The sequence below is a fragment of the Cricetulus griseus genome, chromosome 2 (genome assembly GCF_003668045.3).
Source record: "Cricetulus griseus strain 17A/GY chromosome 2, alternate assembly CriGri-PICRH-1.0, whole genome shotgun sequence".
NCBI classification, from domain to species: domain Eukaryota; kingdom Metazoa; phylum Chordata; class Mammalia; order Rodentia; family Cricetidae; genus Cricetulus; species Cricetulus griseus.
In genome coordinates, this window is record NC_048595.1 from 92,208,078 (window position 1) to 92,235,312 (window position 27,235).

General features: G+C 36.5%; 1 long non-coding RNA gene across 1 annotated transcript in view; it reads left to right on the forward strand.

Annotated features, from left to right (window-relative positions):
* LOC107979865 overlaps positions 1-26,097 on the forward strand; it is a 32,305-nt gene extending 6,208 nt beyond the window's left edge. Inside the window, exon 3 of the long non-coding RNA XR_003482947.2 lies at positions 26,002-26,097. This is a non-coding gene — a long non-coding RNA (uncharacterized LOC107979865). The remainder of the gene's footprint in view (positions 1-26,001) is intronic.
* Positions 26,098-27,235: the final 1,138 nt, after the last annotated feature.

Here is a 27,235-nt window from a genome sequence, read left to right on the forward strand (position 1 = left end):
GTGACTGGGGCAATATATGAGACCACTGGAAGTGGGTCCAAGATCTAACAGTAATGCACAAACTGAATCAGTGGAGCCCATTCTATATGGAGAGATACCTTGCTCAACCTAGACACAGAGATGTGGGGAGTGGAGAAGTGCCTTGGTCCTGCCTTAATGAGATGATGATGATGACAGATTTAATAGACTTAGTAGACTTACTAGGGGAGGCCTTACCCTCTCTGAGGAGCCAATGGGAGGTAGAAGGACAGTGGTGGAAGCAGGATAGAGGGAACTGGGATTGGAATGTAAAAAATAAATTAATAAAGTAAAAGAGAAAATGAAAGAAAATTCCCATGTGATTTTTTTGTTAGGGTCCTAGAGAAGTCCCACAAAGACCACCATTCATGTGTGCAATTAGAAAGTGGGCTTATTATTCCAGAATGCTGGGCCATCCATTTTAAACAAATGCAAAATGGGGACAACCCAAAGAGGAACTCATAGCTCATTTTAAGGCCAGCCAAGGGGAGGTCCTAAGGCAGTTAGGCCCTTTTATTTAGAATTGGCTTAAGCACATAGCAATAATGTTAATACATCTAATTGGCTAAGGCTAGTTAAGGGCTGGTCAGGGCTATAGTCTTCCATTGTAGGGGCAGGCCTAGAGCTTATTGATTATGGACTATACATACAACTGACATAGTATGCACTGACTTTGATGCCTGCCTCAGGCCTGGTACTGCATATACCAGGCCTTCTTATCCTTGCTGTTGTAGGCATTGGAGACCAATCATCCTCTATTCATTACTCCTCCTCATAAAATGCTTGCCCAGTCTCAGTAAACTGAAACTGGGGTCTGATCTGTGACAGAAGAGCAAGTATCCTGTTATGGTGTCTGCTCAGTCCTCTCAATTTTAATAACAGGAATATCTTCCTTTGTCAATATATGTGTGTATATGCATATATTGTAATATATGCATTAATGCATATTCATTTTACATGGTGCTATGTTACATAAGAATATTTTACAAGTATGCATTTTACATTGAACATATTCACTTCCCATATACCATGCTCTCCAGAAAAACTCAAAAGTCAATTTTTTGTGTCACAAACAATCATAAGATTAACTTCCTCACTGTAAACATTTCTTAAAATACTCTAATTTATGAACTATGAGCACTTTCCTCAAAATTTCCTAAGCCAATGAAATTTTAAATAACTCCATATGAATGCTAATTTTTAAAACAAAGTTTGGTAGTTTTTAATTTGTTACTTTTGTATTTTTATTTTTTTAATTTAGAATACATTTTTCTTTCATACAATACATTCTAACTACAGTTTTCTCCTTCCTGTACTCCTGTTAGCTTTCCCCCACTTCCCCTCTCCTGCAGATCTATTCCTCTCTATATCCCTTCATTAAAGATCAGGGTTCTAAGATACAACAACTAAACATGACAAAAGTAGATAAAATAATTTCAGCAATAGAATCATGGGAACCCCATGCTACCTTTTCTGTATTCTATTTACTAGAACAGAGATATTAGAATTTGTATTTAAGCATCCTAGGCCACCATATAATTAGCTGATACAAGTTGCACTGACTTCAACTCTTTCTTCATGTATGGTAAGTAGAGATAAACTTTCCTTATTTTTCTATTCTCAATGGTGGTCAATAGTCTTTATATTTGATTGATAATTTGAATTCTTTGCTTTATCTTGTGGGCCCATTAGTGCTTGTGCTTTCTGAGTGAATACTGCAGGAAAAAAAATATATATATATATATATATATATATATATATATATATATAGCATCTGAGTAGATATAGAATCATAAGCAAATGTAACCTAACTTCTAATGACTAAGGAAACATTAAATACACCTACAGAGAAGACTTTCTCAGCACTGTGAAGGACAAGGAATGAACCACATAGTTTAATGAAAGTAAATCAGAGACTACAGTTGTATGTGGAAGTGAGCTGAGAAAAACTTTGAGCTCAATTGATGCTTTCTTTCCTCTGGTGGGCTTTTAAATGAGGACTCGTGATGCCTGCTGCTGTTTGTGATTACAAAAATCTTTCAGTGCCTTCAAGAAGAATGACATTCACAGACAATGAGAGGATGAGTTTAGAAAAGAGATTTATTGTAGATCCATGGATAGGAGCCTAGTGAAAAGAATTCAGAGCTCTTGCTTAGGAGTGGCTCCCCAGAAAGAGGATGCCATTAAGCCCCTAGTCTATGGGAGTTTTTAGAACTTAGGGCCAAATTGAGGTTGAAATGTGGGTGGTGGTCAGTCCATCCTGTAAGTGTCTGGGTGTTTCTTAGAGGTTTCAGTCATGACCTCTCACATAGTTTCAATGCAGTGGTGCTCAGCTAAAGGAAGACAAATAGGGAAAGAAAGATCTTCCTTCTCATATCCCTGGTCTCTGGTCCCAGAAAGAATTTTGGCTTCAACATTTCTATCTTCTAGGCTCTTCATCAAGAACTGAACTGTTAAAAGGGCCAAGGACATATATAGCTTTTTATCTGAGTCTATGCTGCTCACTTTCAGGGATGCTATTCTATAGACTGTCTAGCCATTTTCTGTTTGATATTTTTATTGTAAGAAAATGAGAAACTATGACTCTAAGGAGATAAATTACTTCAGTTGTCTTGACAAAGGTTGAATATGTTGTGACAGTTTTCTGTATTTCTATACTATACATGCTTTCTCAGATAATACATTTTTCCTAGTGGATTCAGAGTGTGCTATGCCTCTAAACTACAAGAAGAAAATATTTGTCTTTCCGGAGAGCTGTGTGCCTTGTGTTAGTTTATTTCTGAAGACTCTGAAAACACTGCAGGAACTCTGTGCAGGTTTTACCTCCAACAGAAGCAAAATGAGTGATGGATGAAAGCCTCTGGATCAGGCTTTCGGAGGACTGAGGAGATACTGGCCTGTTGTGCACTTTTAATGAAAGAGAGCTTCTGGTTCTTAATTTAGAAAGAGTTTAAAATAGACCCTATCAACTTCCTTTTCTTTGATTGTGGGTTTTTTTTTATTTCTTTATCTATGTCTTCTGTTTTGTCTTTAATAATGATTATAAATAATATCTTCATGGCATTTTTTGGCTAAAGTAAACATAGAGTCACTACAGAAGATACATTCATTCTATCAGATATTCAAAAGTTGGCAGTATTTGGGTGTAAAGGAGATTCCATTTTTTCCTAAATGCTCCACTCACTGGGAACTGGATTCTGAGCAGATCTTGCATACTTAGGTGCACTCTGAGATAAATCCGAATTTGACGCAGGGACACTGGCAGGCAGGGGAGAATATATTTGCTTGTTAAAAAGACATTAGAGACTCATCAGTGTGCAGGGTGTAGTAAACAGCGTAACCTGAGGAGTCAAAACATAGCCTGGGAGACCATGCCCTACCTTACACTATAGCAGTCTTCATTTTTAGTAAGATCTCCACATGATTCATAATGAACATTTAGACTTTGAAAGCCCCACTCTAAAGCACATTGCAAGATGTATCAGGTCTGCAGATTTTCACTTCAGAATCACAAATCTGGTTTCTAATTTTAATTATTTGAATAATCCACTTATTATCCTTGAGCTTTTATGAAATTGTTGATAAGTTACTATGGCTTAGTCTCATAAGGACAAAATGAAGTTAAGCCATGCATGTGTTTTGCACTGGGTCAGAGTGACAAAATAGAGGTAAATGTTCTCAGAGGCCACTGGAGGGAGGAACAGAAGCTTTTCTAGGATGTGGTAATTGCCCAGCCTGCAGATTACAGTAAGATACCACATTGCTAGTCCTCTCCTCCCCAAGGGAAAACTATCTGAAGTCTGCAGCTTTGAGCACAGGCCAAGATCTGAACTGACTCAAAACTGTCCGGATTAAACTTTATATCCCTATTCTCTCACAGTGCCACAGGGTCAGTTGCTGGAACCAGGTAAATGTTTGTTGAATTAAATTGGCATACAGTGATTAAAAGCCTATTGTCATGGAGGGTTATTTCACATTTTATTCATTTCAGTTTTCAATGTAATTATACTAAGTCTACATTCCTAGTGCTTTGCAAATTGATCTTCATCTTGCCCTCTGAAGTTTTACAAACTAAGACTATGTTTTCTTACTAAAGCAATATCCATGATGAGTGTCCAAGTTGAAGTGCTCAACACTTCTTTCTTGTACATGTGAAATACCCCTACATTATTCAAATATGTCCTAAGGGTCATTTACTCAAATCTGTCATCATTATGACTTCAATGCACTTAAGCATAAACCTGAAGTGTGCCTTTTGAAGGGGTGAAATAACAATTCAAGAGCCAGACACATCCCAGAATGTTTTCCTTTTCAATCTCAAAGGATGTGCTGGGGAATTTAGAGTTACAGAGACTTGAGAGAAATGAGCCAGGAAAAAAAGGGAAGTGTTTAGATATGTGAGATCAATGACTATTTCCTAAAGGAGAGACACATAGCAAACACACTGTAAGATGAATTAAATAGTAATTGAAAATACCTGCAGAAATTTTGATTAGAATCTGGGGAATCTACAAAGGTATCTGAATAGTAAGAAACCCATTCCCAAAGCCCATTTGATTCTGTCAATGTACTTTATTCAGTAAATTTGCAGTTATTCTCATTAAAAGAATTAATTAAAATGCACTAAACTTTCCACAGCTGTATCAGTGTTGTAGAGAACTTTGGGTGCACCTGCAGTTACTTGCCTTCAAATTCACAGGATGAACCATTTCAATTGCCACAAACAATTCTTTTTATGAAGTCAGTTTTTGACACTTGCATACATCTATATAATGCATTCTCCTTACTCCTCCAATCCTCTTTTATCTCCCTTCATCGCCTTTCAACATGCCCATTCTCCCAAGCTTCCCATTTCCTCCTGCATTTATGATTGTGGTGTGTGTGTGTGTGTGTGTGTGTGTGTGTGTGTGTGTGTGTGACTTGTTTTGTTTAATATATGAATATTGACTTGGGACTACCCATTGGAATATAAAGAGGCCGTCAATTAGTATACAATAGAAGGCACAGAATCTCTCTTTTCTTGAAAGTATCCATAGGAAATAGTTTAGCAATGCGGCAAGGAGCCTCTTGAGTCCTTCCTCCCTTCTTCTCTAGATATTGATGGGTCCATCCTTGTGCAGACCTAGAACAGTCGCTCATAGTTGTTGATAGTTTATAATAACAATGGCTTCTGTGCAAACAGATGACATTTCATAGCTTTTCTTATTTTCCAACTCTTTCTGTCCCCTCCTCTATAATGTTCCCCGAGCCTTAGAGAAGAGGATAAAAATTTCTTCTTTAGGGCTGAATACTCAACCCTTATTTGTTTCCAATAACTTTTCCAGACAAGAGGCTATGCTTTTAGCACAATACTCTAGAAATAGATGCCTCTATGATTTATGCTGACAGTGCTAATTGTCTGTGGATATAAACATATACATTTAGAAGATGATTGGGCACTATGCCATTGAGCTAAACCTAAGAAATACATTCTCCTCTGCCCTGTGCCCTATGCTTTCTGGCTCCATGTGATTTTTATAGCGTATAAAATATCAATTATGGACTTGGGACTACCCATTGGAATATAAACATTAGTGACATTATTGTGCAACAGGTGACATCTTCCTGAGAGATTGATACATTGTTCATAGGAGCCACAGGTAGATAAGACCATTGGAGTCTTAGTGCCTTTAGTGCTACAACAGCCTTCACAGTGCCTCCCTGTACTATGAAAAGTAGCCAGCAGGAATGAGGTGTTCAGCTCATTTCTGGCTTAAGTTGTGTATATCATGCAAACAAGTTGGGTGGTATCTTCAGCAATAGGGTCTAATAATCTAGTTTCAGTAAGCAATCAAGGTCAATAGTAAGAGTAAGTACTATTTCATGGATCATTAGGGCTTTTTGAATAATAACTCATAAGGAGCTTTCACATACCTACACTATAGTTTTTATTTAATCACCCATAGATTAAAAGGCAGGTGTTTTGATTCATCTAGTATGTCTCTCTTCCAATATTTTTTTTGCTAATGGCTTGAAACATTTTTACACATTTTATTTTGATCACAATGTTTCCCCCCAACCCCTTCTTAGAATATTCCCACATCTCTACCTACCCAATTGTGTGTTCTCTCTCCCCTCTCTCCCTCTCTTTCAATAAAGGGAAATAAAAACAAACAAAATAAAAGAACAAAATTACCAAATTGAACAAAATAAAACACACACAAAAAGCTTGGACTCAGTCCTGTGTTGGCCAACTATTCCTGGACCTGGCATTTTCAGTGGAGTGTGGTTGATTTACCAACTACAACAAACTATCCTTTCGCATCAGGTATCAATTGCAAATCATTTCTTGTTTATGCACAGGATTTTGTGTTCATTTCCCCTTCTTTACACTGAGTGGTTACATGGCTTGAACTTGTACAGGTTACACGAGTGTTGTCTCTGTCAGTTCACATGTACGTCAATCCTGCTGTTTCTTTTCCAACTGTGGGGGTGTTATCAGAAGATATCTATTTTCATGTATAAAGCTGATATCAAATATTTCCTTTAATCTTAGAGGCACCCCTAAAACTGCACTTCTTCACCAGACTCTCTGCAGTCCCTAGGCACATATACAAGCCCTCAGAATAGGTGTGGACCCATGCAGGGCCTAGTTCTGTTGTTAAGCAGACTAGGAAACATTCTCCACTGAGGCCAAGGCATCCTGTGGTAACCAGTTGCCATCTAAAAGATGATGTGAGATTCCAGGTCCTGGGCTAAAACTTGAGGCTTTCACTCCAAAATATAATCAATATTTTTGGGCCCCGAGAGTCAGGTATGTGTTATAGCTTATAAAATGAGCTTTAAATCCAAACAAAAGAAGTTTCGGTTTTCTTGTAACATTTGTACTACCATTGCAGCAGTCTCACTGCCTTACACCAGTTTCTGTTATAATTTCCAGTGCAGGGTCTTAGCCCAACCACGGAAGGCTGATCTATGTCCAAGGAAATGTAAGTGTGCTGCTCACTCATTCCAAGCCTCCCAGGATCCTGGAGACAATCAGATGCAACAGGGAATCTAATCAAGCAGGAACTCATTTATTACCCCACAGCAAGCATCTTTTAAAGCAACAAACTACAGAGCAGGAAAACAACCAGCCAAGAGTTTTAAAGGTCAGCCTATCATGCACCTAGGCACCCTAATCTTTACCTAGTGAACATGAGCCATTCATGCAGTGACCTCATGTGGTTCGATCTTGGCAACCAATCACCTTTTTTTGTAAACATCTCAGGACTCACCCTCCTGACTTCCCCTCGGCGACATCTTTAACTGGCTTGTGTGCTCTTCACCCAGGATTTGTATCTGGGTGAAACTAATGATTGCTTTTCTCTCCCAATAGAACAATAGTACCTTCCTACCATGAACACTAATCTGTAGGAGTGAAGCTTCTAGTTGAATCCCAGTTCAATTTCTCAAAGTTTAGAGATAAGTAACTGGTATCTTCAACAATAAGGCCTTAATGTCATGTTGTGGAAGATAAACAGTAGCTTTGGCCTGTGATTCTGACCAACAACTCATCAAAATGTAACCCATGCCTGACACTAAAGGTTTTACTTGGTGTCATAAGATGACGAGCTGGATTTTGTTACTTCTATTATGTGGCAACTCCATTTAATTTCCTTTCACATGTAATAGGAAACTTCTATAATAGTAGGTTACCATATGACTTTTCAAAAGCCTTCAGTGTTTAGTGTCCCTTTTCATATTATCTCCTTTACCCTGCATCCTTCCTTCCTTCCCATTTAACTCTATTATAATTATCCCCTTTCCCTTTTATATCATTATATTTTATATCACCTTTCCTGGAAGACTCTCTTCAGCTTCTTGGTCCTTTACTAGCTACCTAACCTCTGTTAGTGCTCTCAATTTAATTAAATATCTACAGATAAAAAAATCACATACAATGAACACATGTGTGTTTGTCTTTTTGGGGGTATTTGTTAACTCATTCAGAGTGTCTGTTTCTAGTTCCATCCATTTTCCTCTAAATTTCATTTTGTTTAACAAGTAAATAATATTCCATCTTGCAAATGCACCATATTTTCATTATCCATCCGTCTTGGATGGAAAATGAAATGGTGGTTTCCAGTTTTTGAGCTATTATGAACAGAGAAGTAAAGAACATGTATGAACAAGTATATTGAGTAACAGAAAGAGTATATGCCCAAGAGTGGTATAGCTGAATCCTGTGATATATTGATTTTTAAACATTTTGAAAAACTTTCACACTGATTTCCAGTGTCTGTATCAGCTTACACTTTCCCTTAACATGACTGAGAATTCCACATTCTCCTTACCCTCACAATCGTGAGTTGCCATTTGTTTCATTGATCTTGAACATTTTGACAGGTGTAAGGTGAAATCTGAAAGTAGATGTAATTTGCATTATTCTGACGGCTAAGAATGTTAAACTTTTAAATAATTTCTTAACCACTTGTTTTTATATTTTGAGAACTATTTAGCTTTAAAGCTAATTTTTAAATTGAATTGTTTTCTTTATATTGGAATTTTTTGTATTTATATTTTCTGAATACAAACCCTTTGTCAGTATAATTTGTTAAGGATTTTTCCCATTCTGTATGCTTCCACTATGCTTGAGTAATGGTGATCTTTATTGTACAGAGTATTTTAGGTTCATAAGGTCCTATTTATAATTTTTTGTCTCAATGCCTGTGGTACCAGGGTCCTGTTCAGAAAGCTTTTTCTTGTGCCAAAGACTTCATGACTGTTTTGTCATTTCTCTTCTGTCACAATCAGGGTATGGACCTTTTTTGAGATCCTTAATCGATTTTAGCTTAAATTTTGTACAGGATGATAGGTATGCATCTATTTTCCTTCATTGACACACAGCTATCCAATTTGAACAGCACTGTTTGTTGAAGATGCTTTATTTTCTCCAGTGTGTACTTTTGTCTTTGTTTTTTTAGATAATCAGGTGGCTCTAGATGTGCTGAATTGTGTCTTGGCCTTCAATTCTATTCCTTGAATACCATGTTTGCTTTTATAAGAATAGCATTCTGGGTCTAGGTTAGCTCACCCAGGATGATTTTTTTTTCTAGTTCCACCTATTTCGCTGGAAATCTTGAGATGTCATTGTTTTTGACAGTGGAGTAATACTCCATTGTGTAAAAACATCACATTTTCTTTATCCATTCTTTGGTTATGTGACATCTAGGTTGTTTCCAGATCCTACCTATTATGAATAAAGCTACTATAAATATAGTTGAACAAGTGTCTTTGTGGTGTATACTCAGGAGTAGTATATCTGGGTCTTGATTTAGATTGAGTCCCAATTTTCTAGGCAACCACCATGTTGTTTTCCAAAGTGGCCATACAATATTCACTCACACCAGCACTTAGGTATATTTTCATATTATCTTTTAAGAGCAATACTTCGACTTCTTCCTTCCCAGTTTGTATCCTCTTTATCTCCTTTAGTCATCTTATTGCTTTAGCTAGAATTTCAAAATTCCCTTCACATTCTTGCCAAGAACAACTATCACTAGTGTTTTTGACATTAGCTATTCTGACAGGTGTAAGATGGAGTCTCAAATTCATTTTGATTTCCAATTCCCTGGTGGCAAAGCATGTTTCTCAGTGATTTGAGATTCCTCTGTCAAGAATTCTCTTTTTAGATCTTCATATTATTTAATTGGCTTATTTTTTATGTCTAGTTTCATGAGTTCTTTTTATATTTGTATATTAGCCCTCTGTCAGATGTGGGTTTGGTAAACATCTTTTCCCATTCTTTGGGCTATTGTTTTTGTTGTTTTGTCCTTTGCCTCACAGAAGTTTTTCAGTTACATGAGGACCCATTTCTTAATTGTCAATTAATTGCCTACACTGTTGGTGTTCTTGTCAGAAAGCAGCCTCCTGTGGCAATCCTTTAAAGGCTGTTCCACCTCCTCTTATGTTGAGGTCTTTGGTCCACTTGGATTTCAGTTTTGTGCAGGGTGACAGACCAGACTCTATTTGCATTCTCCTATGTGCTGACCTCCAATTAGACCAGCCTCATTTGTTGAAGATGCTTTCTTTTTTCATTGTATATATCTGTCTTCTTAATAAAAAACCAGATACTCATAGGTATGTGCATTTATGACTAAGTCTTCAACTTAATTCCACTGATCAACATGTTTGTTTTTACGTACTACCAAGCAGTTTTTCTTACTACAGCTTGAAATCAGAGAAGGAGGTATCTCCAGCAGTTCATTTATTGTACAGGATTGTTTTGGGTATTCTGGATTTTTTTGTGTTTTCCATATGAAGTTGAGTATTATCTGATTTCTGAGTTTGTCTTTGCTGGATTGGTATTTTGTTCCTTATTTTCTGTTTCCTCTTTTGTCTTTGTACCCTAGATATTTGATGGTCAATGTGACCTATGATCCAGTAGAGAGTCTCTGTCCAACTTTTGAGCTGAACTTCTGGTAGCTTTCTTGGTTTTTGGTCTGCCGGGGGATTTCTAACAGAGTTGGGAGATAGGATAAGGTGATGAGAAGGTCTGTAGAGAGTGAGAGCATTGAATTCGTGGAGAAGGTCTGCTAGTGGACATTCTATTTGTGATTCTGGCAATCAGTGTGGTCTCTGGTCAAGGAGGTACTCTCTGCTTGGGTTCACCTATCTGTTTTTTGGGCTTCCTTGGCCTGTACCTGTTCTTCAAACTGTCATAGTTCTAACTGGTATGACCTGTACCTGGGCAGCTGTTTTTCTGACTGATGTGGCATGCTTCTTGCCAACAGAAGTTCATCCAAGTGAGACCAGTGGCACAGCAGCAGGAGGGGATGACAGTGTGTAGAATGTGGGAGAGTGGAATGGTGGTTTAGAATCAGAATCTAGGGAATGGGGCAATAGAGCTGTCATATGTTCTGACTTTCTGACTGGAGTGGCCTGCACTGGAGTAGCAGAGGTCTGCCAAAGTGGGGGCAAAGATGTGACAATGGGACTAGAGTTGAGGTGGGACTGAGGATGCCAATGGAATGGGTCTTTGGGTACCAAATCTAGGGAGGGAGTCAGTTCAGCTGGCAGGTGGGTTACTCACCTGTTCTGACTGGTCCACATGGCTTTTTCATACCCCTTTTTATTTTGGTTGGACCTCTTATTACCATTTCATCACTACTCTGCACATCCTCTACTTATTAGATTAATATTAAATCCAGAATGCTATATTTTATAAGCTAGAATATCATTTAAATTTTATGAAATTCAAGTTAAAACTTATAAATATGCAACATACATATTGGCATATTCTATGAAGAATACTTTCAAAATTATGTTTTAAAGACCAGAGTAGTTAAAGATTTTATCATTGAACTCTGTCAAAATGATGACATCAATGTTTTGGAACTTTAAATTTAAGTATATAGGGAAATATATATGACTAAAATATTCTAAACATGATAGAGGAAAGTATATGATGGTAAATGGCTAAGAGTTTCAAATATTCTTTGGTAAAGACATCAACTAGTAAATTAATTTTAATGTGTCCAAACAATGGGTATGTTACTGACACTACAAACTGAAGCAGATTACTTCCTTACTTAATGAAATTACATATTTGCCAGGCATGATGGTATGCTCGAGTGATGAATGAAGGAGTATCAGTAATTCAAGAACAGCTGCAGCTGCATAACAAGTTCAAGGCTAGCTTAGGAAGCAGGCAACCTTGTTAAAAATAGACTTTATTTTTAGATACACAGTCTTTAAAGTGGATCTGTATGTACCAATATATCAACAGAATAGGAAAGATTAAAATCAATATATCAAAGATTCAGAAAGAACAGTATAAATTAAGTCATAAGAAATGATATTAAAGAATGAGGAATAGCTATTACATGGTGTTACAGATAGGAACTTTACTCATGATTATTTTTAGGGGCTTGCAAGCATGGACATCTCAAAGCAAGGACTCCAATATACAATATATGGAGGAAAAGAAGCTGTTACATGTAGATTGACATTAATAGATGAATTAAGATTGAGCTGCTAGAGTAAGGAAGTGAGGTTTGGGCAACAATACACAGAAGTCGGAATCTGGGTTCTCAATAGAGATAAGCAGGCTTACTTGGGAGCTGTTGTTTATAGAAACTCTTACTGGGAATAAGGGAAAGACTGGTCTACTGATACAGCCTCACAGATGGTTTCTGCCTTTGTAGGTATTAGAAAGGAATATTAAAACAGATGATCATAATGCTTTTATCTTAAATGATATTTATGCTGCATCAGATGCAGAGGGAAGAATGAAATAAGTTAAAATGTTCTAGTAATTCCAGTCAGGAAAAATATGAAAATTCAACTAGTTGTCCTGGAGAATCCTGTATCCAAAGTGTATTCCACAAAACTGTGATCCTCCATCTAGACCTCTGTGTTCTTCGGTATTTTTCTCAATTTCTGGGAGTGTGCACCTGCAAAATCAGATTGAGAAAATCCCACAGTCACCTTGGGGGAATTAATGAAGGTCATACTTTGTATGTTTCTCTGATGGTGCTTCTCAGGATGCCAGGTGAAATACCAGCCAGAGCTCTTTAAGAAGAAAACTTCGACACTATAACTGTGTTAATTTCCCTAAGGAACACCCTATTAGCAAAATGAGACAAACACAAGGAAAAAGTGAAGTGACTATGAGTGTGATTATGAGAATGTCTCTATTCTGATCCAAGTTAAACCATTATAGAGAGATCACCACAAAGCAGTGGAGGCTGTGGTCAATCAGAATGTTGCAATACTCCCTGGGGCCTTAGCATAAGAAAACAATCAAGCTTTTATTTTTCCTTACATGAGAAATTGTAGGACTTGGAAACCAAGTTTGGAAATTTCTAGCATGAGCAAAAGGGAAACACACATCCAGGTCTACTACCCTGTGGGTAGTATGCACTCAAGTCATGGCACATTAGCTAGAAAGATTTTCATAGCAGAGTCAGACACAATTAGAAATTAAGACTGTATATCACGATGCACAATTCCTTGGAAATTTGATTTCCTCTATACTTTCTCCATAAGGACATATTCATATTAAAACTATCTTTCTTCACATTGTGTTTCTCTTTTTTTCATGCTATGGATACCAGAAGAAAGAGTTGAATTAGTCAGCGAACAGCTCCAGATCTCAAGGAGAGAGATCTCTCTCTAAGTTGCATTACTGCTACTGCTGTCAATCAAACTTACGCACAGCTGGAGTTCTAGAGCACCAGAAACAGTAACTCTCCTCACCATCACAATGAGGATGTCATAAAATAACCCGAGGGATACCCCGTTTTTCTTTCACAGGCAGACCCTTTTCTCTTCCACCATAGTCAGTGGGATTGAATTTAGATTAATAGGTTTGGCAACAAGTGTTTTCACTGCTTCTCCCCACACTCTTCTTGAAACAGGGTGTCATGTTGCTCAGGATGGTCTCAAACTCATATTTGGACTAGGCTGACCTTGTACTTCTTATCCTCCTGCATCTGTTTCAAAAGGCCTGTATTGTAGGCCTACTGTCAACCCTATTTACACATTGTGCAAGGGAAGGAATCCAGGAATTTCTGCAAGATAGGCAAGTACAAATTAGACATATGTCCATTGCTATATTAATTTTAATCAATTACATTTAGAGGTATTTTAGATTCACATAAAAATTAAGTAGAATGTGAGTCCTCACATACTTGCATGATTTCTTGTAATGTGGATATTTTGCATGGTGTTGTACATTTGTCACTCTAAGTGGACTTGTGAAATGTTTATTATTATCACCCAGAGTTCATAGTGAACATAAAATTGCCTGAGAGTTATAAACTTTATGGGTTTTGATAAATGTATAATTGCACTCATGTACCATTGATATATACATTAGAATTTTCAAAAAGTTCACACATAAACTTTGTTTGAAAAATCCCATTATACCCTCATGTGGTGGTATATGCCCTTAATCCCAGTACTTGGAAGGCAGAGTCTGAGTTCAAGGTCACCCTGGTCTAAAAAGCAAGTTCCAGGATAGCCAATAGTAAAATACCATTATGAAACCTAAAATGTTGTATACAATGGAATATTGCTCATCTTTAAAGAGAAATTGAACTCTTGATATTTTCAGGTAAGTTGATAGTGGTGAAAATAAAAATTATACTGAGTAAGGTCACCCAGGCAATGAAAACCAATTGTTACATTTTCTGGCCCTTATAAAGGGCCAAGTTTCAATTCTATTGCTTTGAGTACATGAGATGCATGGGAAAGTCAGGAAATTACAAACAGAATATTGATGTAGGACTCATTTATGAGGACCCTAGAATATAGGTGAGATGAACTCAAGAGAGTTGGAGGACTTGCTGTAGAATGATTCAAGCAGGTAGTGAGGTGGTGTGGATCTAGAAATGAAGAGCCAGGGGCAAAGTTGACCGGCATGAAGTGTGCATGAAGAAAGTACTGATGATCATGCAGTATGGGTTTAAAAAAGTAGTACAAAAGTGGATAATAGAATGTAGGTAAATAGGAAAGGAAATGGTGAGAATACTGGGAATTACAGGTTTAAGTGTGTCTGGGGAAAGGCATTTGGAAAAAGGTGGCATAGAGGCTGAGTTAACCAAACTCAGGATGTAGCACCACTAGTTTGTAAGCTTATATGTATAGTAAATGATAGCCAATTTAATATTATTTTTCAGAAATCATTAATTAATATGTTGGTAGATATATAAGAGAGATTCCTATCTTTGAAGTTGTTAGCAACTGAAAAAGATGACTAAGAATACAAGGTCAGGAGTTATGCCGTCTGTTCTGGATTCTCAAACAGTTAAAATTTGTGTGCTGTGGCCCACGTTATATTCACCTCTGCTCTTGGTTTGCCCAGTGGGAAAGTGGGAGTGACAATGCTTGCTGCAACATATACAATCAATCAGCTTGCTAGCTGATATCTTTGTTGTAGTTATGTTTATATTATTAGCTCTTTTATAGGTGATTGGCCCATTGTATTATAAGGAAAATGATGATAACATGTAGAAATCCTTAACATTAAATGTGAAACAAAATTTGTATATTCCTACTTCATAGTCTGGAAAACAATACAGTGGTTATGGATCCAGCTGTGAAGCTTGGCAGGTGGCATAGTGCTAAATGATAACAGCATGCTTCAGGTGCCATTAAAACATACCAAGCTGAAGGCTATCAATTTTACCACCTGAGCGGTGTACTAATTAACCAAATAACAGAGCCTAAAATGGCTTCCAGTTATTGCCAATGAGAGGAACAGTTGGGTCCATAGATTCATTAGTTTTCACATATCTGACTGTTGCTCTCAAAATTCCAGCAGAGCCTTCCATTTGCAAGCTTTGTTCAGTATTTACTTGCAACCTGAGGTCAATTAATTACAGAAAAAATGATACTGAGCAGTCACAAATGTGTGGACATTAGCATCAAACTGACACAGTTTGGAAATTCAACTCTTCTATCCTTTTATATTACCTTGTAATAATTAATTGAAACATGTTCCTCTTTTTAAAATTTAAAGACGTGTACTTTCTTTATACAGAGAATTAGCCAAGATACCCTTAATCTTCTTAGAATAGTTCTGGCATGTGATAATCAGTGGCTTTCTATTTTACCTTCCTTCCTTTGTCTTTAGTACTCAGTGGAAGACCTTCTGAGAAGCTTTTATGTGTTAGCCTCACTTTATGAGTTTAATTGGACTGTAGGAGTATCCCAGTCTGCCAGAATGCATTAGATATTCTGTATAATGCAAACCTGAGGGCTGGAGTTCAGTGTCTTCTCTAAAATGTATCAGCAGGTTTATGGCTTGTATTTGGGGCTTTAGGGTTTACTGTGTTCAGCAGACAGGGTTTGGCTTTCAGAGTGAAAAATTTTATAGAACAGATACAGAAAATAAATATGCCTTTAATTTTCATACTGAAGCCAAAATTTTCAGTGACCATGGCACTTTTACTTCATTGTCATTTTCAATGATCCCTTCTATGGAATTATTTTATAGAAAACCAAATTTTCAAAGGTTCCTGAGACAGTTACTAAAGCCCTTTATTTGAATGAAAAGTGATGCATGTTCATTCTATAGTGGATGATTCAGCATGATAAGTTAGTTTAGTTTTATGAAGTATTAAAAGATTATCACTTTGCCAGGCAAACTTGGAAATGGTATATTGAACATAATCCTCAGAAACTGGTAAAAAAAAAAAGTTGTAAATGTGGCAGTTGGAGAGAGAACACAGAGATTAACAGAACTTAGTGCTATTGCATAGGATCCATGTTCAGTTTCCCTTCAGGAATTCTAACGACACTCTTTTTATTCCATGGGTATGCACAGAATAGCACACATAACAGACACAGACATACACATACACACACACACACACACACACACACACACACACACACACACACACACACACACACACAAATTAAAGATAAAATAAATATTGAAAAGGTTGTACATTTGTGCACATTCTTCCTGGAACCTCCAACTACTCAAAGCATAAAAACTTAGATGGACTTGTATCTGATGGTTGATGTGATTACCATTGAACCTTTAGGTGTGCACTTCTGGTTCCAGTATGATGTATAAGTTGCTTTGTGAAGGGTCTCATTCCAGCATCTGAGTAGAGGAACATGTCCTCCTGTTCAGAGCCATAGCTTGTTCCAAAAAGGATGTTTGTTTACAGTTAGTCTGATACAAAGGCCTATTGATCTTTGGTAAATATGTAATTTTTTGTTAGTAATTATATTTTGTTGGGAATGTTGCTTCTTTTATTTTGCTTAAACAAATCTTTTAAAATTCTACCTTTAAAATTGGATAATAACAAAACAGGACAAAATGCAAACTTATTTTACACCTGATTTTGCTACAGAGTGTACCAGTAGATGCATGTCATAAGTGGAATAGAAATACACTTACAGAGCAAATCATGCTGTCTGTTTAACGTATACAGTTTCATAGGGTATCAGAAACACGAGAGAAGGACAGTAGGACACATTGTTATGAAGAGAAATGGAAAGCATGTGGAAAGACTTACCTGGAGAAGGTGAACAGTGGCAACACAGAGGGAGACCAAAGGATGGGACAATCAGCAACATTCAGATGTTTCAAAGAGCCATAGGAAATCATTTTATTTTATGTTTGTTTAAAGTTATAATATATGTATATATGTATACATATATATTATATATGTGTATATACATATACAAATTTTGAAATTATGCTACAACTTGGGATGACAATGCTTTCTCCAAAATCTATAGACTATTTAACAAAAGCTTCAGTGCCAGGCATGGCAAAAATGTTGGTCAGGAGAGCATAAGAGAACCAAGATAGCCCAGGCAGGTATTGCTGTGGACCTTAGTGCCATCCAGACACATTGCTGAAGACACCATGAACTTCAGATCCAGGATGTGAAGAAATTCACCAATCACAACAATGACAAGATTGACATCTATTACAAAAGCTGTGATGGTGTGATTTTATATCTCAATAGTAACCAATAGCTATCTGATTGGCCCTAAGTCCTGTTTAGCAGGAAGGAAACCATGCCTGGTACTGTAAACTTGTCCAAATACCAGTGGCTGGTGAGGTCATGGAACTTATAGGAGAACCTACTACTGCCACTTTTCTGAAGCAGTATAATTTCCATCTGCATTATAAATATGTATCCTCAGATTGCCTTTGTTACCCGGATATCACCCAGCAAGAATGTAGTGCCAATGGGTCAGTAAAGGGTGGGGAGATAAAACACTCTGGAGATGTTTTCAGAGAATAGATGCTGCTTTATTGTATGTAAACAGCTACATACACAGTGGAAACCTATCAGCTGTGATTGGTTAGCATCTTACTTCAGATTGAATAGTGAGCCTTCATAACACCCGGGACTCTATGCAGAAGAAACACATTAAAGGAGAAGTGGTGAGCACAAACTCATCCATGGCCATCTACTAGCTACTCAATGCTGCTTCAGAACTCTGTGTTCTGACTCCTGGGGCATCGTGAGCCATGATTCTTATTAAGAAGCACAGTGTGTCAGGTAGGCTGACTGCCATGTCATGTCTGTATTTCCTACTACAAAAGATAAGGGTAGTTCTCACCCCTCAATAAGGGAACCTATTTCTGCAGGAAACAAAGACAAATTATGGAAATGCAGAGATCAATTGACCAGAGTGTCTGCCTCCCCCTCCCCCAAAGGTTATATATTCACAACACAAACCATACACTTAAGGCTCTGCGACCATCATGGAATAGAAGTGTAGAAAGATTGTTAGAGCCAGAGGGCTAGGATATCTGCTGAAAAATGATTTTTAAAAAATAAATAATAATAATAATAATAATAATAATAATAATAATAATAATAAACAACTGGGTGTTGATGATGCATGCCTTTAATCCTAGCACTCGGGAGGCAGAGGTAGGCGGATGTCTGTGAGTTCGAGGCCAGCCTGGTCTCCAGAGCGAGTGCCAAGATAGGCTCCAAAGCTACACAGAGAAACCCTGTCTCATAAAACAAAACAAAAAATAAATAAATAAATAAATAAATAAATAAGATGATACAAAGAAGGGGAGGTTAGGGAGTAGGGATTGGAATAGGGAGGAGTTGGATATGAACATGATAAAAATATTTTGTATGAAATTATCAAAGGATAAAACTTAAAATTAAAAATGATATAAAACATACAGTTTCAAAGGAAAAGTATTATAGTGGATGAAAACATAAATATAAAATTCTAGGTTAATTATTGATTATTTATTACTTGTCAATAATATACTTTACTAAAAATATTCACTTTTTCTCTTTACTTTTAAAATATAGCTTCTAGAAATGTTAGAATTATATATGTGACTAATGTGTATACAAACATGGCAATGTCTAACTTTTTTATATCTCATGTGAATTGCCCATAAGTTCTTAGGACTATTGTAGACATCTTGAAAAGATCTCATAATCTATCTTAATATATACCAATCTCTTTTCTTTTCTAGAAACTATGATCTTATAATCTATGAACAACCAAAATAATATTCCTAAAGGTGCAATAGTGGTACTCATATCTTGGTAGTGACCAGCAGCTGTCTAAGTAGAGGTAAAGGCCCACTCAATCACAGGGAATTTCATGTCTTATACTGGAAAGCTAGCCACTTATACTGAACTAGTGAGGTCATAAATCTTAGATGACATACTACTAACACTTTCCTAGACCATAATAATTTCTAAACGCATGCTAAAACTCAGCCTTACATCTCCACCTAAGTATAGCTCTTACCCCTCATCAAAAAAGTTCTTAGCAGACACAGACCATTTCAGATAAATATAACCGATCAAAACGCATAGACCAGCTGATTATGTAGTAACAGGGCCCACCTGATACATCTAAAATGTAATGTTTATACCTTAGGTTTAAGCAGTGAGGGAAGAGGTGCCAGAAAGATTGTGAGAGCCTGAGGACCAGAAAGTCAGTTGTGAGATTGTGTCCAAGAATTCATAAATCTCCATCCATGGTGCCTCAACTATGTCTGCTAAAACAAGACCTGAGAAATGGTAAATACTAATAGACAGGCTAACACAGAATGAGGAAATCTCGTGGGGTCTCACCTGTAGATAGAGAGGTATTAGGACAAATAATACTTCTTTTCGTGAATGATTTATGAGTTATTTAATATTGCTTAGTATTGCATATTTGGCAATAATTTTAAAATACATAAGACATAAGGTTGTTCTGTGACTATCTTCGTTCCTCAATCAGATGCATGGAATAAATCGTCATATTGGTGCATATGAAGTAAACCAGTTATCTCCATGAAAGTATAATATTTTACAGTTCTAAAATGTCATATACTTTTATCTATTTTCTAGAGACTATAACGATCTCTTTCTATATTGTGTTTTATTAAAAACTAATTCTAATCCTCTATATTTCTATTGTTTCACATGTACAGTAATAATTTAAGAAAACTATGAGCCATTGCTTAACTGACAGAGACCATTTCAGATAAATATAACCAGCCAAAATGCATAGAACAGCTGATGATTGGGTCACATAGCCCAACTGACACATCTACAATGTAAGTTCTACACCTAAGGTTCAAGCACCGAGGGAAGAGACACCAGAAAGGATGTGGGAAGCAGAGGACCAGAAAGTCAACTGTGAGAACAGTGAAAACAGATATGTCTCAACTGAGAATATAATAGAGTGCATGCTTCAGTGTCATCTACAAGAATGTAAATAAAATTTTGTGGTTGGGGATGAGATGAGGGTTGGTTGATCAATTTAGTGAGTGAACTGTTAGCACTTTGCTTATTTAATTGATTTAAGTGTTTCTCATCTTTGTGGGCACATCATGCTTTCCAATAAGTGTGAAATGAAGCACAGCCTTTGGTAAAATAATTATTTTTGGTTTGGATTTGGATTTTGGACATTGTCTTTTCTCACAGAGCACAATGTTTATATTCCCACATTAAACATGTGTAGATATACTGAAAATATATTCCTCTAACACATATATTTCCTTTTCACTGGTATGTGTTTTTAATACACATCAGTTAATCTAAGCTAAACAAATTTATAAGACTTTGGTAGAATTATAAGCAAATTTAAGATTAATTACAAATTACAATTTATGGCATTTTAACCCCTGCTTCTGGAATTAATATTCTTCCCTTTTATTGAAACATTTAAGAAATTCAAAGAAGCATTATTTCATTTACATTAATAATTTGAACTTATAGTTGGTGTAATTGTTGAATACATTAATATTCCCTTCTTATGCACAGCATGTACCTTTCAATTTATACTATAAGAATTTTCCCCAAATTCTTAACATAGCAGGGTCCAAAGTTATTAGATATCTTTCTATTGTTTCAATTTTCTTTGATTTCTTTGTTTCAAAATTCTTTGATTTTGTCTCTGAGAACACATTTTAAATCTCTATACATTAGATAACTGCTACATTTTCCTAATTTTATATATTTTTAAGTATTACTAGTCATATTTCCATGCTCTTTTTGATGAAATTTCACTGATATTTTTATAGCCTTGCAAAAACCCTTCTATCAAAATTGGCACCATATACTTACGGTTTCAGAAGTATTTGGTGATCCTTGACTGGGTTTATGGTGTTACTGAAGATTTTGAATGGTTTTAGAATCCCTTATCTATTGCAAGTTAACGAGCTACCCCCAGCCAAGTGCTTTAAACACTAACAATTTATCACTATTCAAGAGCTCTGGTCGGCTGTGAGGCTCTAATGAGATAGGCACAATTTATCTCAGCTGGGCCTGCTCATGCATCTGAGCTCCCTGGCAGAAGGACAATGCTGGCGGCTCCAAGGTCACATCTTTCTTTGTGTAGTAGACTGGCCTGGGTTTGATCATCTGGTGTGTCCAGAGTTCCAAAGTGGAATGCTTACTAAAACACTGAAGATTCAAGCTTGCAGGTGGCAGAATGTTATTCACAGTTCTTGGAGGATCACGATAATTCACAGAGCTTGATTCAAAGGATGGAGAAACAGACTCCAGTTCTTGGTGTAATAGCCTCCAAAGTATAGCTGCAAATGGGCATGGTGGACACTGTGTGTATGTTTGCTACCATAGTCATCAGACTTGTTCTGTTGCAACATCTAGATATTATTTAGAATTCTTTGTTAACTCATTATGCTGACACAGATCACATCAAAAGGCAAACTAGGCATCATCTTCTGTATTATATGTTTATGCTTCTCTTCTATTTGGTTAATTTGCAGGTTATAACTTCCAAATGTAATAAGATGATGTCTCTGTAATTTATAGTGTTGACAAAACCAATGAATTTTTTCCTAGGTTCAGTTGTTGTTGAATCCTCCACTCAAGGCTCCTGCAAATTAGGGTGTTCTTTTAAGGGGTCTGCATGTGAGACTTCTAGATCTACTTTTCTTATATATTTCTCAGAGCGTGTTCTCCCATTTTGCAAATTAATCTGAAAGTTTGTCTTGCAATTCACCAGGAATGATTCCAGATTTGCCCTTTTGCTCTGCCTCTGGATAATTCACTTAGATCAAATTTCTGTCATTAAAATATCTCTAATAATTTAATTAGGCTCTTCATTTAAATATATGTGAGAGGCAATATTAATTTGATGCATCAAAAACGCACATTGTACCTAGAGCTATCAGATTTTGATCTTTTAATTACTTAATTTTAAAATTTATTATATTTTCATTAAACTGCAATTACATTAATTCCTCTTCCCTTTCCTCCTCCTATCCTATCTTATTGGAATAATGTCTTCCTTCTCAAATATTCATGCCTTCTTTTCTTTATTAATTTACATATAAATAAGCACAAAAATATATAAACACAACTTGCTGTGTCATGTTTGTATGTATGTAATTTCAGGAATGACAACTTGGTGTCAGATAATCATTTGATGTGCTCTTCCCTAGGGAAGACTATTTCTCCATCTCTCAGCCAAGATTTTTACTAGGTTTTCATTCTCTGTGTAGGGCTGAAGTACACTGGGTTTCCCCCTTATACATTATTATGACAGTTGTTGTCCTTGTTAAGCTCATGTTTAGGCAGTTTTATTAATCAGACTATGGGTAGAGCTTCTACAATTATTAGGAGACAATGTTACAGCAAATCTAGTGATCCTTGGGCTCTTACAGATCTTTTTGCCCATTATTCAGCAAGGATTCCTGAGCTGTAGGTTAAGAAGCTGTTTTATAGATAGGTCCTTTAGGGTTGAGTTCAACAGCTCTTCACATTGATTGCTTGTTTTTTTTCTGTAAGGTCCCAGTCTGTTGCAAATATGTTAACCTGATGAGGAGTGAGGACTACACTTATACACCTGTAGGTACAAGAGCAAATAATTAGAATGTAATTAGGGATTACGCTGGCTTAATGGAATGGTGGTTGTAGGTTCTTCTACAAGAGCCATGGATTTCTCCAACTCTTAGTTGATAAGGTTTTCATTACCAGCTGTGATGTCCTTCTCGATGCATGTGTCTGTAAGCATAATTAGAGATACCTTGGGTGCCTTCACCTATGTGTGTCACTACTGTATGCTTAGCATTATCATGCTGTGCTGGTCATTTTTGTGGTTTATGAGAATCACAGCTGACTAGTACAATTGCATCTCTCTTTTGAAACTTGCATGATGCCTCTGGCACCATAAAAGCAATCCTCACTGAGGAGTCATTCAGGTCATTTCTAGATAATTGTCTTCTGAACCCTGTATTTGAAATGCATGATGTCTTTTGTGAATGGAATCTTGCCTTCTATCTCAAGGATCCAACCACAGACAATAGCAATAGACTGTAATGTTTTAGGAAACTCTTAACAAATAACTCAAAAGCAACTCTCATACCTGGTGTTGGGGTTTACGTTAAATTGTCTCTGGCTTTTGGAGGGAGCATTGTAGGTCCAGATGGGACAATTTCATTTAAAATATATATTTATACACACACCTACATGTATAGTGCAGATTTTTAAGTAGATAGTTAATATGCTGATTCCTTATAACCCTTTTGACATCTTATGTGTTTTCTTGGTATAGTGGTTTAAATTATTGTTGCTGTTGGTGTTTTTTAGTTGATTCATTGTCACCAAGTTATAGAAGTTTTCTATGGCATTAAGTCTTGATTAGGAATAGGATCTGTAAATATTTACAAAAGCTGGTGATTGAATATTCACTCATTTGACTGGTTCTGTCTCCATTCAAAAGATTTTTGGGAACTCTTGAAAAACATTTAATAGTGTGACAAGACAGAAATCCTAAAAGGTATGAGGTAAGGATGTACTACTGTTAAATTACACATCTGAAGTAACAGGACATTGGTCAACACCATCTAACAATGAAAGATATGATTAAGCAAAGACAAGTTGCATAAAATCTGCCATGTCCCATATTTCATTGTCATACTTCATAAACTTAGGAAAACTTTTTACTAATATACTTTACTATGAAGAAAATATCTATTTGAAAAAATTAAAATGCCCTATCTCAACTGAGAATTATTTTCATATGTAATGCTCAATTATATTATATTTAGTAATACTTTTTTATCCAAAATACTATTCTAGGGGTTGGAGAGATGGCTCAGTGCATAGAGCACTTGCTGTTCAAGAAGGATGACCAGACTTCAAATCTCCAGTACCTACAAAAGCAGATGGGCATGGCCTCAGACATATAACCACAATGTGGGGTAGAGAACTTGGATCCTGGCACCTAGTCCAATGAGAGACCCCATAACAAGACAAAAAGGCAGGAAGTGATATTATATAACACACAATATTCTCTGACTTTCACACTTATGAAAATCCATTACATACACACACACACACACACAGAGAGAGAGAGAGAGAGAGAGAGAGAGAGAGAGAGAGAGAGAGAGAGAGAGAGAAGAGAGAGAGATATTCAAGTAAGGTGATAAAGAAATGTCTGGGCCTGTCAGAATGGCTCAGCAGGTAAAGGTGCTTGACAATCCAAGGTCAATTCTTGGAACAGAAATGACTCCTGAAAAATTTCTTTAGAATATCGCACATGTGTACTGTTACATATATGCCCTCATGCATATACATATTCATACAGAAAATAAATGTAATTAAAATTGATGTCAAAGTTAATGTTCCATTATTTCTGGACATTTCTCAGCTCCTTAAAATTACTTATTTATACATATCTGAATGCACTTATGTATTAAAGTTCATATGTATTTATGCAGATGTTATACATTTCAAGTTTTTTATGAATGTTGTTCAAGGTGATTTGGAAGACTGTTGATAGAATAACTTTGTATTTTGAATTTTAAACGTATTTTGTTTTAGGTTGTTGGGAAGAATATCCTGAATGTATATTACTGAACTGGAAAGGGGAATAAACAACTCTACAGTACATTAGTTTATAGAGAACAGGAATACTTACAATTCCACATATAAATAATACTGCTTTATCATTTAAGACAGTGTCTGTTCATAGAAAACATCTTCTCACTGGCTCTTACTACTTTATGATATCAAAGCCGTGACTTGTAAGCACTTGCACAAGGGAACAGGGTTATCAGTCTTCACACAGTGTGCTTTCCTATGTTATAGCATGCAGTGTCTCTGTCCTGGATCTCAGGAAGTGCTATAAGCCACTTCTCAAATAAAAGCTGTTCTCTGAAGATTTCCTAATGTCCTAGGATGCATTAATCTCTCTCTGTGTCTCTCTGTCTCTCTGTCTCTCTGTCTCTCTGTCTCTCTGTCTCTCTGTCTCTCTCTGTCTCTCTCTCTGTCTCTCTCTGTCTCTCTGTCTCTCTCTCTGTCTCTCTCTGTCTCTGTCTCTCTCTCTCTCTCTCTCTCTCTCTCTCTCTCTCTCTCTCTCTCTCTCAAAGCCTTTTGTGCACTATCTGGAAAAATACCAGACCCTCAATAATGATAATTACCTTTTGTTTTCCTTTCAGGTGCCTTGTTTCCCATTACAATGTTGTTAAGTGGCCTTTCTATCCTGTTCCTCTGGGCCTTTTTATTTCTGGCAGGTAGCCTAGCTCTTAGTGCACCACTGGCCACTTTATACATGTTTGATCAAAAACTAAAGGGATGACTGCTGCATTTACAGTATGACAATGGAAGAAAGAGGATGGTCTACATTAAAAACTTTCCCATTTGTCAAATGGAAAAAGAATCTATGAAAGACAGATTTTTCTAAGACATGAGAAAGAATGTGCGTGGTCCAACACTCTCATAAGCAAGAAAGTGAAGGTAGCCCTTCTAGAAGAACATCAGGTGGTACAATTATTATGTTACAGAACTCAAGGTTTTCACTTAAAGTTGAATTAATCATCTATCATATACCACCCAACTTAGACTTTCATATCTTTAAAGTTGAGTAACGTATTTCTTGCATTTTCATGGATAGATAGATAAGATACAATATGGGTGATAAAGAAATGTCTGGGCATGTCAGAATGTCTATCTGAGTGCTACAAAAATAATATAAGCTACACTTGTTTCGATTTTTCTTTTTTAAATATTTTATTTTTATGTAAAAATTTTTTAGATAAAAAAATCTAAACCAGATGCAGTGAACCACAACCAAGAACTCGGCCAAGCTCCAGGAATTCAGTCAAAGAGAAGGAGGAGGGGATATATGAGCAAGGTATGTGAGACCATGATGGAGAAATCTACAGAGGTAGCTGAACCAAGCTTGTGGAAACTCTAGACCCACAACTGTGGAGACTCAAGGGGCTGAAGTTGGCCCTCCATATGTGGGAGACAGTTGTGAAGCTTGAACGAGCTGGAAAGGCCCCTGGCAGTAAAACCATGATAAAAACTTAGTACATGAGCTAGCTTGTTGGAGCCCATTCACTATGGTGGAATGCCATTCACAGCCTTACTGAATGGGAGAGGGGCTTGGCCCTTCTCCAACCTATTGTGCCAGAATATGGTGACTCCTCATTAGAGCCCTTACCCATGAGGATGAGTGGACTGGGGTTGGGCTGGGGGTGAGGTAAGGAGGGGTGGGAGGATGTCAGAAGGAGGCCAGAGGAGGTGTAGAAAGGAGAACTGTGGTTGGAATATAAAATAAAATTAGAAATTAAAAAAAAAAACAAAAAGAAAAACAGGAAAAAAAGTCTAAACAAATGTAGCCTATATTATTTTTATAGCACTCACTTGCTGATTAGAACACAGGGAAAATATGAATGCAAATTAAGCACACATAGTTCTGTTAGCAAAGTTTTGCAGCATTTGTGCCAGTTCCTTAATGAAAGTGGCATTTTAAAATTTGAATTATTGAATAAGCATATACACATATGAATAGTTGTAGTATGTGTTTCTATATGTGTATAAATGTACATGTTTATATGTATATATCCATATGTCTCCTTTTATTAACTTTATTACAAAACTTTCAAATAAAAACATCACATGCAAAAATTAACCATATTAAAATTCTTTCATGTCACTGACCTCTATACAGTTAGAACACAATCATACTATGTTAAGGTAGCCATGTTATCAACTCTCTAAAAGAAATATTAATTATTTCCAAGATAATGTCTTTTAGCAAATTGCATTCTTTTTGCTTAGGTATAATCATAATAGATGTAATCCATAACCATTACTTACATACAACCTTTACTTCTGTAACTTATTATATAAATGATGTGGATTTAATTTCCTGACTAAATATTGAGTTATCGTTATACAGAATGACAGCTCTCTTATACTACTGTCTTGAGTGACACTGAGTTGTCAAGATCAAAGATTCCAGAGGGCTGTAATAGGCAAAT